Source organism: Manis pentadactyla, chromosome 5 (genome assembly GCF_030020395.1).
Source record: "Manis pentadactyla isolate mManPen7 chromosome 5, mManPen7.hap1, whole genome shotgun sequence".
Lineage (NCBI taxonomy): Eukaryota > Metazoa > Chordata > Mammalia > Pholidota > Manidae > Manis > Manis pentadactyla.
The window spans coordinates 130,870,237-130,883,811 of record NC_080023.1 but is presented as its reverse complement, the minus strand read 5'-3'; the positions used below and the strand labels follow the sequence as shown (position 1 = coordinate 130,883,811).

The window sequence follows — 13,575 nt, the reverse complement described above, 5'->3', positions numbered from 1 at the left end:
AATGCCTGCCCATAAATTGCTCACGTTTCCAGTAAAAGGAGCATTCATTTGAGCTGGTTTTCTTGGGCAGAGGAAATACCTTAAAAGCTTGACTGAAGAAGAATTTCAAGCGAGGAAACAGATGTGCACCTAGTGTGCTGTGGCTTTGGCTGCAAGTTTGAGCCGCATCAGGAGAGGTGGCAGAGCTGCCTCTGGGGGCAGCATCCAGCAGCAGAGGCACCAGACACAGAAGAGGACCCCTCAGCGTTATGTGCTGGGAAGGGTTTCATTCCTGAGAGACTGACTGCAGCCCCCCAGGATCTGAGCAGTGTTCCTAAGACCAAGACAGCCACTGTAGGACCCAGGCTCATCTCCCAGGGGTGACACCTGATTGAAATAAACATCGTGGCAAGGGGAGAGAAGTCAAAGACTATCCGGAAGTATCCATATTTAAGGAGGAAATGACTTGGATTGGGATCTCCTAGAAGCAGATCCCGAGACAAGGATTTGAATGTAGGTAGCTTTTGGGAGGTGGTCCCAGGAAGCCCAACTAGAGGAGAGAAGAAACTGACATGGCCAGAAAAGAATATGTGACTGAGTAGGTTACAACTGTGAGCAGGTGGAGCTCAGTCCCATGGGGAACCTTGGAAGTCTGTAGAAAGAACACACCTTAGCATTATCACCCCTGGGATAGGAAGGGGAGGTGTTTAGCTTTTAACTCCCTATCTGTCACTGGCTGAGAGTTGTGCCTGGCTCTACTTCTGGCTGATGCATAGCAGGCGGGGAGCACTCAGGCCTGGAGGCACAGGTGCTTGCCTGAGGACACTGTGGGCATGCACTGGGATGATGAGGGCCCCAGGGATATGGGCCTGGGCCTGTCATACCTAATATAGGAGAGAACACTGCGGGTGGCGGTGAGGTGGGTATTATAATTATCAGTATAAGCCCCAATACTTATCCTTAGTAGCCCACAGTGCTTCCTTCACCAACAATCTCCTTGAACCACTGCTCAATTATAGATAGTACAAGACTCTCCCTATCATGGGGATCTGAGCAGTTGCCCAGGTTTCTAATATCAAGCTGTTGTACCCTGATTGGGATAGCAACCCCTTCAGCTCTGCCATCCTCAAAGTGGTGACTTTATTTGACCCAGAGCAATGACAAGTCAAAAGGTAGTGTTTGTGTTCAGCTGGACCTCTTTTATCTTAACAGCTTTTTTATTTGTTTGTGTTTCTATTTAGAAAACAATTAGGAATTAAACTGAATGAACACAGTTTTTCAAGTCTTGGCCCTAAAGTAAGATCTGCAGACCTTTTTTGCAGGAGAGGGTAGAAAATGCTCTTCTCTCCAGACTTACTGGACCATGAGTTCATGCAGGGCAGGGTCTAGGCCCCTTCCCCTACTCTACCTGGTGAGTGAGAGTGGCCTGCCAACCTGCAAAGAGGAAGAGGAGAGAGCTGAGAGCTTTGAGCGAGGTGTGCGACCCATTTCACACTGTGTTAGGGGGTAGATATTTGAACTCTCCACTTCCTGCTTCCTTTTGAGGATGCTTTCCAAGTGGGTAATGTGGCTCAGATTAAGAGCTAATGCTTACATTGGTTTTACTCTGTCACAAGTAATATCCTAAGGACTTTATGGGTATGTGATATAGATAAATATAGATAAATATACACACATACACACACTCATCACAACAACCTTATAAGGTAAGATCTATTTTTATACCCATTTTACAGATAAGGAAGTGGAGGCTCAGAGATGTTAAGTAACTTGTCCGCATGTCACACAACTGGTCAGTGGCAGAGCTTTCAAATCCCAGCAGACTTATCCGGAGCCTTAATTAACAAATTCACCAGCTCGCTTCTCAGTTACTGGAAGAAAGGTTTCACTTAGGAAAATGTGGGAGGAAGCATTTCTTTAAGGGACTTAGCCTCTCTTTCATAGTCAAGAATGAAAATAACAGTATTTTTTTAATTTATCTTTTGTGGAGACATTTGGCTACACAGTTACCATTCCTTTGCTCTCCTCTATGGTGGAATTATGTGACAAGGTGTCAAAGACTCTACAAGTGAGAAAACTGCATTCACATACATAGGTACATATCTTTTAGTGGAGTGATAGAGAAGAGAGAAAAAGTAAAGGAGAAGGCAAAAGGAAACAAGTCGATTTAGGAAGAGGAAGATCAAGTTTGTGAGAAAAACTTTCTTTTCCCTTTCTGATACTACAAATGATCATAGAAACCTTCATAGGAGAACAAATATTGATTTGTTGTTCTGTAGAAGACTTTCCAAACTTCATATACTTATATTCTATGAGATACTGTCTTATTAGAAAAAGACAATCTTCATGTAGTCTGAAAAAAATGTGTTAGTACCTAGACTTTTTTGGAAGGTAATCTGACAATAACTATCACAATTAAATATGTATATATGCCTTGTCTCAGCAGTCCAGCTTTTGGTAATCTATCCTACATAAATGGGAGCTCTAGTTAATTTAATGTTAATACAGTAAAAAAAAAAGTGTGTGAGGAAGGAATGGGCAGATGGTTAACCCATTTTAGGAAGCAGGAGCTGGCCTGTAGGTGAGATTGCTTTTTTTAATTGTGTAGAGCATGAGTTGCTTCTGTCCTTATTTACATCTCTCAGAATTAAAAAATGGAGTTGGTATCTGTCTCTCTGACATAGTTCCGCAATTTCCTTTTGAACAGGGAACTCTAAAAGACACAGTTATATCCTGAGTCACCCTGTTTGGGAATCACAGAGCATATACAGGACATACTAAATTGTATTATAAAAGAAAGGGCTGTTGTCTTGATATTCTCAGACACTTGTTATGTTTCTGTTCTTTACTTGAAAACCATGACTTAACTTTCTATTGTTTTGATCAAGGCAGCTGCTTAGGCCTTGGGGTATCGGGGAACAGGTTGATGATGGCAGGGGTAGGGGGAGTTTATTTTCTGAAAATCACCTATTGTTACAATTTAGGAATATGAATTTATCTTGAAGCTTGTACCTGCTTTTCTCCCACTCTTCCCTTTTATCCTACATGGACTCAGATTTATTTATCAGGTACAAGGTCCATTTAGAATCTCTTTTAGTATATGTGATTTTGTAATGGTTGAATTTAATAAGAAATTAGACTTTAGATTCATAATTATTAGGGACTTTTGTTTGTTTTTTCAAAAAAGCTGTGGTTCAGTACACAGTTTGAGTTTAAGTGAATCAGTGTTGAGTATTTAGCATAAGAGATGGGCACTGGATGAGTCCTTGTATCTGGATTTGAATCCTGTGACCAAGAGCAAATTGTTCAACTTCGCTAAGTCCTGTTAAGATTGGGGATAATAATAATGGGTGTTTTTTGAGGATTAAAAAAGGTAACAAATACAAATCTGCTTGACACTTGGTGAGTACTTGACAAATGTTCACTGATCTGTTGCCACTCACCGCTGGCAGTGCCATCACCATCATGTTCTCCACTGAGTGGTCCTTCTTGGTCCTGGCTGTTTGCCACATGTCTGGGATAGTGGAGAGGCTGGCTGAGGGGATAGAGAGGCTGGCTGTGAATTAAAGAAATGGAATGTAAAGACACCTGGTGGTAACAACTCATAACAGATTGATGTTATAGTGATTTACTCTACAAAATGACTTACGGAATATGCCTTTGAAGCCTAAATTTAATGGGTCAATTTTAAAGTTTAGACAGTTCCAACAACTATTGGATTTACTGTCTGAAGAGATGTCTTTGCAGCCTGAGTATGAAAATTTGGTTTTGTCTGTAATCTATCACAGTGGCAAAATGAAAGAGGAGTTAAAAATCACATTGGCACAATGTCTTAGTCAGCTTGGCTGCCCTAAGAAAGTACCACAGACCGGGCAGCTTGAACAATAGAAGTTTGTTTTTTCACAGACTGGAAGTTGAAGGTCAGGGTGCCAGCCAGGCTGGTTTCTGCTGTGGCCTTTGCCCTTGGGTTGCAGGCAGCTGCCCTGTCTCTGAGTCTTCATATGGTCTCTTTCTGTGCATGTGCATGGAGATTGATCTCTGTCGTCTCTTCCTCTTCTAAGGACACCAGTCCTATTGGATTAAGGCTCCATCCTAATGAACCCACTTAACCTTAATTACCTCCTTAAAGGCCTTATCTCCAAACAGAGTCACATGGGGCACCAGGGCTTCAACATAGGAACTTGGGGGGTACCCAATTCATTTATAACATATTGTATAATATAATAATTCCTAAGGGATTATTATGTGTAGATTTTTATTAAGGGGTTTTCTAAAACCTCAGTATGACTTAAGGATTTGAGTACATGGAAACTAAGAATAATACCTGTACTGTGTGAAAAGCTGGACTTTGGTCTGAAGCTCCATATCCATTCTGCATTCACCTTCATACTTCCCAATTCCCTTGTCTGTGAAAAAAAAATATGTTAAGAAAAAATAAATATTTCCTCATCAATTTGCAGAACCTGAAGTATAACATAAATATATATTTTCAAAGTACAAAAATAGTCAAGATCTACCTGTTTTTAAAACTAGTTAGTAATTAAGTAAGACATCATTACTGTGATTTGAAATTTAACTGATACCTCCTTATGTATGTCCCCTCCTCTTTTCCCCATTAAAGATGAACTGATTTTAAAAGTTTCCTTCTGTTCACTGACAAGTAATATTTTCAGTCATATTCATTTGCTTTGCTATCACTTTCTCCAAATCCTAGTGTTTTTTAAGAGACTACAGATGGATAACTGTGACAGGAAAAGGAAGAACTGAACTAAAATCTTGGATTATAGATTTACCTCAAGCACTGAGTTACAGAAAGTAATAGGAAAGCATAGAAAAATTGATCATTATGTCAGATCCTTAAATACTGATACACGCTCCTTCTTATGGCAGTAATGTCTGTCTCTCAAAAAACTTTTCAATTCCTAATTTATTCCAGTGTCCACAATAATGTGAAACACAGCATTCTCTCTTCAGTTTCCCTGGCTCAGAAACTGCTTTGAGAAGACACATAATAATGTTCAGAATTTTCAGATTAAAAATTACCCTATTTCTTGTTACTAAATGAACAAAATGACAGATTATTTTTAAAAAAGAAAAGAGACACCTGTCTCAGTGCCTGATCTCAGCAAATGGGAAATCTGCCAACCTTTAGAAGCCCAGCCTGTATTTTGCTGGAGCCAGTATTTTACTTTGCAAATGTTGAACCAGTTCAAATGTAGCATTGCCTTATAGGAAGCAGCACTTAATTTTTGCAGGTTTCTTGCATATTTTTGTTATGAAAGTTTAAATAATTGCTAGTGGGAATGTAAAATGATGCAGCTACTATTTCAGTTTGACAGTTCCTCAGGATATTAGACATGGTTACCTTACCATATGACCCAACAACTCCATATTCAAGAAAGGTGAAAATATATGTCCATATAAAGATCTTGGACACAAATGTTCATAGTAAGAGTATTTATAGTAGCCAAAAAGTAGAAACAACTAAAATGTCCATAATTTGATGAATGGATAAATGAAAGGTTGTATATCCAGCCAATGGAATAGTATTCAGCCATTAAACAGAAAGAAGTACTTATACCTGCCGTAACACTTAACCAACCTTGGTATGCCAAGTGGAAGAAGCAATTTAAAACAATGTATAATTCCATTTATATGAAATGCCCAGAAGATGCAAATATTTAGAGAGAGAAAGAAAGTAGATAAGTGGTTGCTTTTTACAACTCCTGATTTATTACAGGCCACTGAAAATGTAATGTTCTCATTAATTAGTGTATTACTAGAATTTGTTCCAAGACTCAGAGGTCCAAATTCTAAGAAGTCTGGAATACTTGCAAAATTGGCACTTAATAACTATTTGCTAGCACAAGAATTGTAACCTATTTTCAGGAAGTATCCTTTGTTAACAAGCTGTCTTGAATTGATTATTGTTTTTACTTACTGCAGTTCTGAAAGCATTTACTACAAGTTAAATCATGGTTACATGCAACTTTTTTTTATTGTGCAGGTTACCATTTAGCTACTGTTGTTTCTCTCTAGTTCTTGGCTCTCTGGGTTCTTTGTCAGTGAGAATGGGCTTGGAGTTTTGCCTCTCTTGGAGATGTTAGGACTTAGAGAATTACTGGTTGAAACAAGTAACTCAGGGACACTTCCTTGGGCTTTCTCCAGGTGGCCTTCTCATCTCTAATGCCTACTCCTTTGCTTTTGTCTTGGCCTTTAGCAGATCAACAAAGCAGGAAGTGCTTCAGTGTGCTCCCTGTGCTGGGTTAGTATTTGCTCTGGTATTGGTTCATTAACATGCCCTAAATGGGTCTTGAAAGTGACAAATCAAAGGCCTCCCAAACTCACAAGTCTGATAACTGATTTGCCTCAAATAGTTCACTAAATGACTACTATTACTCTGAGTGCTCAGCATATGGCCACAGCTGACATTCTCCCCAGAAGCCCATCAACTTGGTGCCATGTATTTAAACAACATTTTTTTCAGAATAAGGAGAACTAAAGTACTGTAGAAGACACATTATATTACAAATACTATTCATATCAATGAGCCAGAATGTTGATTAATATAATTTTGCTGTTTAAACTATATGGTATAATGGAAAACTCTTAGTAATGATATAGTGGCCTCTTGTTGGTTAAATGGTAATTTTTCTACAAGGCACTCTTGACCCAACAATTTCAGTTCTAGGAAGCTGCCCTACTAATACACTCACATGTGTGCAGAGAGACATACGTTCAAGAAGAATTACTGCACTGTGGTTTGGAATGGTAAATGGTGGGAAACAAACCAAGGTCTATCAAAACAAGAGTGCTTAAATAAATTATGGTACATCTATAGAAGATAATACATGCTGTTAAAATTACAGTGTAGTCTAAATTCCAGTCCAACATGTAAGAAGCTTGGAAGTCATCACTGCATCCTAACAAGTAAAAAGCTGAATAACCCAAAAAATCAACTATTCTTAGCCTCTCAGAGAAGTGAGGTCACAGAACAATCCACTGCCCCTACAACTGGGAGACCCAACAGGTGAATACAGAGAATCACAGCTTACCAGAGCAGAGCTGAAACCTCTACAGTAACCAACACCAGGGTGTAGAAACCTGAACCATAACCGATGACTTGCTGGAGGCTCAGTGTGGACAGATCTAGGAAGTAAAAACTCCAGGGAGATTCAGTCATGTGGAGGTTTGAGGGTGCCTCTTTGGTTTTTCATCTTTAGGAGCTCCACCAGGGCCTCAGAGTGAATATCGGACAAAAATACCCTGTAATTCTGGTAGGGGAAAGGGAAAAAGAACCATTTTGAAATATACCAGAGCATTCTGTTCTTAACAAGATCTGCTCTCAAGAGAAACTGTTTAACCAGAGTCTTACAGATCTGCAGGAAGGGAAATATGCAACTCCAGAAGGCTCTAGTCTTCTTTGTGGAGGAAGGAAAACCAATTACAGCCCCTTCTATCCTTGAACCTAAAAGTACTCTAAAAAAATAATGTCTTTAAAAAATGTTAATTGACTCGAGATGCATGGATATTTCTGGACTCTCATTTCTATTCCATTGACCTATATGTCTACCCTTATGTCAGTACAGTCTAGAATTTATCCTAGTTTTGTAGTAAGTTTTGAATTGGAAAGTGTGAGTCCTCCAACTTTGCTCTCCTTTGGAGAATTGTTTTGGTCATTCTGTGTCCCCTGTATTTCCATATGAATTTTAGTATCAGCTTGCCAATTTCTACACAGATGCCAGCTGATTTTGATAGAGATTGCATTGAATATGTAGATCAATTTGGGAATATTGTCTTCTTAACAATTTTAAGTCTTATGTTCCTTGAATACACAGTATCTTTGCATTTATTTAGATCTTCTTTAATCTCATCAGTGTTTTGTAGTTTTTAAAAACGTGTACAAGTCTTGTACTTCTTTGTTAAATTTATTTAGTTTTTTCTGATGACACTGTAAATTGTCTTCTGAGTTTAATTTCAGATTGTTTATTGCTAAATACATTATTTCTATTTATATATTGATCTTGTACCCTGCAACCTTGCTGAACTTGTTTATTAGCTTTAGTTATTTCTTGTGGATTCCTTAAGTTTTTCTTTATACAAGAGCATAATATCTGCAAATAGGTATAGTTTTACTTCTTTCTTTGCAATATAGATGCCTTTCATTTCTTTTTCTTGCCTCACGGCCCTGGCTGGAACCTGCAATATGGTATTAAGTAGAAATGGTGAGAGCAGATGTGCTAATCCTGATCTTAGGGGGAAAGCTTCAATCTTTCACCACTGATTCTGATATTAGTTATGGGTTTTTTGTATGTGCACTTCATCAGGTTGATGGAGTTCCCTCCCATTCCTCATTTATTGATATTTTAATTTTTTTGTCATGGATACATGTTCGATTTTGTCAAATGCATTTTCTCTGTCTATTGAGGTACTCATTTGGAGTTTTTTGTCCTTTATTTTGTTAATATGGTATATTACATTTACCAACCAACTACCAACTTTGGATATATATTACATATATCAAATTAACTTTGCATTCTTTGGATAAATCTTACTTGGTCATGGTGTATAATTCTTTTTGTATGTTGCTGAATTCAGTTTGCTTATATTTTGTTGAGAATTTTTACATTTACATTCATTAGAAATATTAGTCTATAGTTTTCTTGTGACCTCTTTGTCGGGTTTTGGAGACAGGGCCTGTCCTCACTGAATGAGTTGAGAAGTATTTCTTCCTCACCTGTTTTTGGAAGAGTTTATGAAAGATTGGTTTTAATTCTTCCTTCAGCATGTGGTGGAATTCACCTTCTCATTCTGGACTTTTTTTGTGGGAAGTTTTTTGATAACTAATTCAGTTGTTTAACTTGTTAATAAGTGTATTCAGATTTTCTATTTCTTCTTGAGTCAGTTTTGGCAGTGTGTGTCTTCCTAAGAATTTGTTCCAGTTCATCTAGGTTGTCTAATTTTTTGGCTTACAAGTATTCATGATATTTTCTCATAATCTTTTTTTGTATCTGTGAGGTTGGTAACAAAGTACTCAGTTTCATTTCTGATTTTAGTAATTTAAGTCTTTTCTCTTTTTTATGTGGTCAGTCTAGCTAAAGGCATGTCAACCTACTGAACTTTTTGAAGAATCAACTTTTGGTTTTGTTGATTGTCCCTATTGCTTTTCTATTTCCTAATTCATTTATTTCTACTCTGATATTTTTATTATTTCCTTCCTTATGCTTGCGTGAGGTTTAATTTGCTTTTTTTCTAATTTCTATACATGGAAGGTTAGTTTATTGATTTGAGTTCTTTCTTCTTTAACATAGGCTTTTACAGCTCTGAATTGCCCTCTGAGCACTGCTTTTTTAGGGGTTTAGTATGGTATTTTCATTCGTTTAAACTATTTTCTAATTTCCTTTATGATTTCTCCTTTGACCCATTAGTTATTTAGGAGAGTTTTAAAATACCTAAAAATTTGTTATTTTGCCAGACTTCCTTCATTTATTGATTTCTAATTTCTTTCCATTATCAACAGAGAACATACTTTCAATTAAATTTATTGAAATTTACTTGTAGCCCAAAATATGGGTCTATCCTGCAGAATGTTCAATGTGCATTTGAGAAAAATATACATTTTGCTGTTGGTGGGTGGAGTCTTCTGTATGTGTCTATTACGTGTAGTTGGTTTTAGTTGGTTTATAGTTATCAAGTCTTCTATTTCTCTGTAGATCTTCTGTCTACTGGTTTTGTCCATTATTGAATGTGGAATATTGAAGTCTCCAACTATTGTCAGTTGTCTGTTTTTCCCTTAATTCTCTCAGTTTTTACTTCATGTATTTTAAGACCTTGTTGTTAGATATACATAGGTGTTTCTAGTTATATCTTTTTCAAACTGACCCTCTTACCATTAAAAAATGTCCTTCATCTCTACTAACAACTGTGTCTTCAAGTCTGTTTTTACTGATAGTATAGCCACTCCAGCTTTCTTTTGGTTACTCTTTGTCTAGAATGTTTTTTCCATGCAGCTCCATTTATATATATTTTTTCTTTCCTGTGCTTTCAATCTTTTTTGTCTTTTGAGTCTAAAATGAGTCCCTTTAGATAGCATATAGTTGGATTTTTTTAATCCGTTCTGCCAGTCTCTGACTTTAATTGTAGTATTTAACCCATCTAAATTTAACTCACTTACTGAAAAGTTAGGATTTGCATCGGCCATTTTGCTCTTTGTTATCTATGTGTTATATCTTGTTTTGTTCTTTTAATCCTTCATACTGCCTTCTTTGCATTGAATATATATTTCTTAGTGTGCCATTTTAATTCCCTGTCATTTCTTTTACTGCAGGTGTTCTGGTGTTACAGTTGACATCTTAGCTTATAATAATGTAGTTGAGATCAATACCAACTTAATTTCAATAGTGTGCAAAAACTTTGCTGCTGTATAGCTCCATTCCTTTCCTGCTCCTTTGTGATGTTATTGTAATACAACTATGTCTTTATATCTTTTTTTTTCTTCCTTTTATACGGAATGCTTCACGAATTTGCGTGTCATCCTTGCACAGGGGCCATGCTAATCTTCTCTGTATTGTTCCAATTTTAGTATATGTGCTGCCAAAGGAAGCACCTATGTTTTTATATCTTATCTTCTGCTCAGTAACATAGGTTTATAATTACTGCTTGATGTAGTTGTCTTCTAAATCATATAGGAGGAAAAAAAAGAGTTACAAACAAAAAATATATTTACACTATCTTTTATATTTGCCAATGTAGTTACCCTTATTAATGCTATTATTTTAAGTGTGGATTTGAGATATAGTATAGTATCCTTTCATTTCAGTCTGAAAGACTCCCTGGAGTGTATATTATAGGGCAGGCATGGTAGTGACAAATTCTTCCTGCTTTTGTTTAGTGAAGAATACTTTAATTTCTCCTTCATTTTTGAGGAAAGTTTTGGTGGATATGGAATCCTTAATTGACATGTTTTTCCTTTCAGCACTTTGATTATTTACTGCCTACTAGAATGCATGGTTTCTGATGAGAAATCACCTGTTACTCTTCCTGAGGATCCCATGTATGTGAGGAGTCACCTCTCTATTTTTGCTTTTAAGATTCTTTCTCTTTTCACTTTCAGTAGATTGGTTATTACATATCTAGGTGAGACTCTTTTTGAGTTTATCATACTTGGACTTGGTTGAGCTTCTTGGATGAGCAGATTGATGTTTTTCATCAAATTTGGGAAGTTGTCACCAGTATGTTCTTTTTTTTAAGTATAGTTGATACACAATCATATTAGTTTCAAGTATACAACACAGTGGTTCACTGGTTACCCATATTATTAAATACTCATCCCCACTAGTGCACTTAAAATCTGTCAACATAGAAAGATGTTACATTTTTCTCCATGCTGTACTACCATCCCTGTGACCAACTTTTATTATGATTGAGAATTTTTTTGCTCTCTATCCCCCTCACCCTCCCCACCACCAAATATAGCCCCTACCCCATGGTAACCACCAGTCACTTCTCAGTGTCTGAGTCTACTGCTATTTTATTCATTTTTTTAAATTGCAGTATAGCTGATATGCAATCTTATATAAGTTTCAAGGATGCAACACAATGGTTCGCCGGTTCCCAATTTTATTAAATACTCATCCCCATTAGTGTACTTACATTCTGTCAACATAGAAGGATGTTACAGATTGGTTATATTCTCCATCCCTATGGCCAACTTCTATTGTGATTGAGAATTTTTGTGTTCCTTTATCCCCCCGCCACTCCCTGCTCATGGTATTTCCCCTGTGGTAGCCACCAGTCACTTCTCAGTGTTTATGAGTCTAGTGCTATTTTCTAATTTTGTTTGTTTTCTTTTTAGAGTCCACAAATAAATGAAATCATATGGTATTTGTCTTTCTCCATCTGGCTTATTTCACTGGGCGTAATATCCCCTAGATCCATCCATGTTGTCCCAAATGGAAGGATTTCTTTCTTTTTTATGGCTGAATAATATTCCATGGTATATATGTACCACATCTTCTTTATCCGTTCATCTATTGATGGGCACTTTGGTTGCTTCCATATCTTGGCTTTTGTAAATAAGGTGGCAATAAACATAGGGGTGCATGTATCTTTTTAAATCACAGATTTTGTTTTCCTTGGGTAAATTCCTAGAAGTGGAGTTACTGGGTCATATGATATTTCTGTTCTTAGTTTTTTGAGGAATGTCCATACTGGTTTCCATAGTGGCTGCACCAATTTACATTTCCACCAACAGTGTAGGAGGGTTCCCTTTTCTCCACATCCTCACCAACACTTGTTATCTCTTGTCTTTTGTATAGTGGCCAGTCTAACTGGTGTGAGGTAATACCTCATTGTGGTTTTGATTTGCATTTCCCTGATGATTAATGATGTGGAGCTTCTTTTCATGTGTCTCTTGGTCATCCATATTTTTTCTTTGGAGCTATGTCTGTTCAGGTCCTCTGCCCATTTTTTAATTGGGTTATATGTTTTTCTGGTGTTGAAGCATATGAGTTCTTTATGTATTTTGAATGTTAACCCCTTACTGTATAAATCATTTATGATTATATTTGCCCATACTGTAGGTAGCCTTTTTGTTCTACTGATGGTGTCCTTTGCTGTACAGAAGCTTTTTAGTTTGATATAGTCCCACTTGTTCATTTTGTTTCCCTCGTCTAAGGGGGTGTGTCTAGGAAAAAACTGCTTGTGCTTATGTTCAAGAGACTTTTGCCTGTATTTATGCTTTCATGTGTTACATTCAGGTTATTGATCCATTTTGAGTTTACTTTTGTGTATGGAGTTAGACAATAATCCAGTTTCATTCTCTTATATGTAGCTGTCCAGTTTTGCCAGTACCAGTTATTGAAGAGACTGTCTTTTTCCCATTGTGTTTTCATGGCTCCTTTATCATATATTAATTGACCATATATGTGTGGGCTTATATTTGAGCTCTCTATTCTGTTTCATTGATCTGTGGGTTTGGTTTTTTGCCAGTACCATACTGTTTTGACTACTGTAGCTTTGTAGTAGAGCTTGAAGTTAGGGAGAGTAATCCCCACAGCTTTGTTCTTCTTTCTCAGGATTGCTTTGGTTATTAACCAGTGTTCTATATGAATTTTAGGATTATTTGCTCTAGTTCATTGAAAACTGCCATTGGTATTTTGATAGGAATTGCATTGAATCTGTAAATCACTTTGGGAAGTTTGACCATTTTGTCAATATTAATTCTTCCTATCCATGAGCACAGGATAGATTTCCATTTATTGGTGTCTTCTTTAATTTCTCTCATGAGTGTTCTATAGTTTTCAGAGTACAGGTCTTTCACCTCCTTGGTTAGGCTTATTCCTAGGTATATCATTATTTTGATGCATTTGTAAATGGAATGATTTTCCTGATTTCTCTTTCTGCTAGTTCATTGTTAGTATGTAGGAATTGAGCAGTTTTCTGTGTGTTAATTTTGTATCCTACAACCTTGCTGAATCCAGTTATTAGTTCTAATAGTTTTTTGGGGGAGTCTTTGGGGTTTTTTATATATAGTAAAAGAGCATTTGTAAATAGTGACAGTTATACTCTTTCTTTACCAATTTGGATGCCTTTTAT

General features: G+C 36.9%; 1 protein-coding gene and 1 non-coding gene across 9 annotated transcripts in view; one reads left to right on the top strand and one right to left on the bottom strand.

Moving 5' to 3' along the window:
* KIZ (kizuna centrosomal protein) overlaps positions 1-13,575 on the top strand; it is a 146,518-nt gene that overhangs the window by 24,451 nt on the left and 108,492 nt on the right. The gene's annotated exons all lie outside the window — the stretch shown is intronic.
* Positions 10,479-10,585, bottom strand: LOC118915889 (U6 spliceosomal RNA). Its single transcript, XR_005026216.1, has one exon. It is a non-coding gene; the product is annotated as a U6 spliceosomal RNA (small nuclear RNA).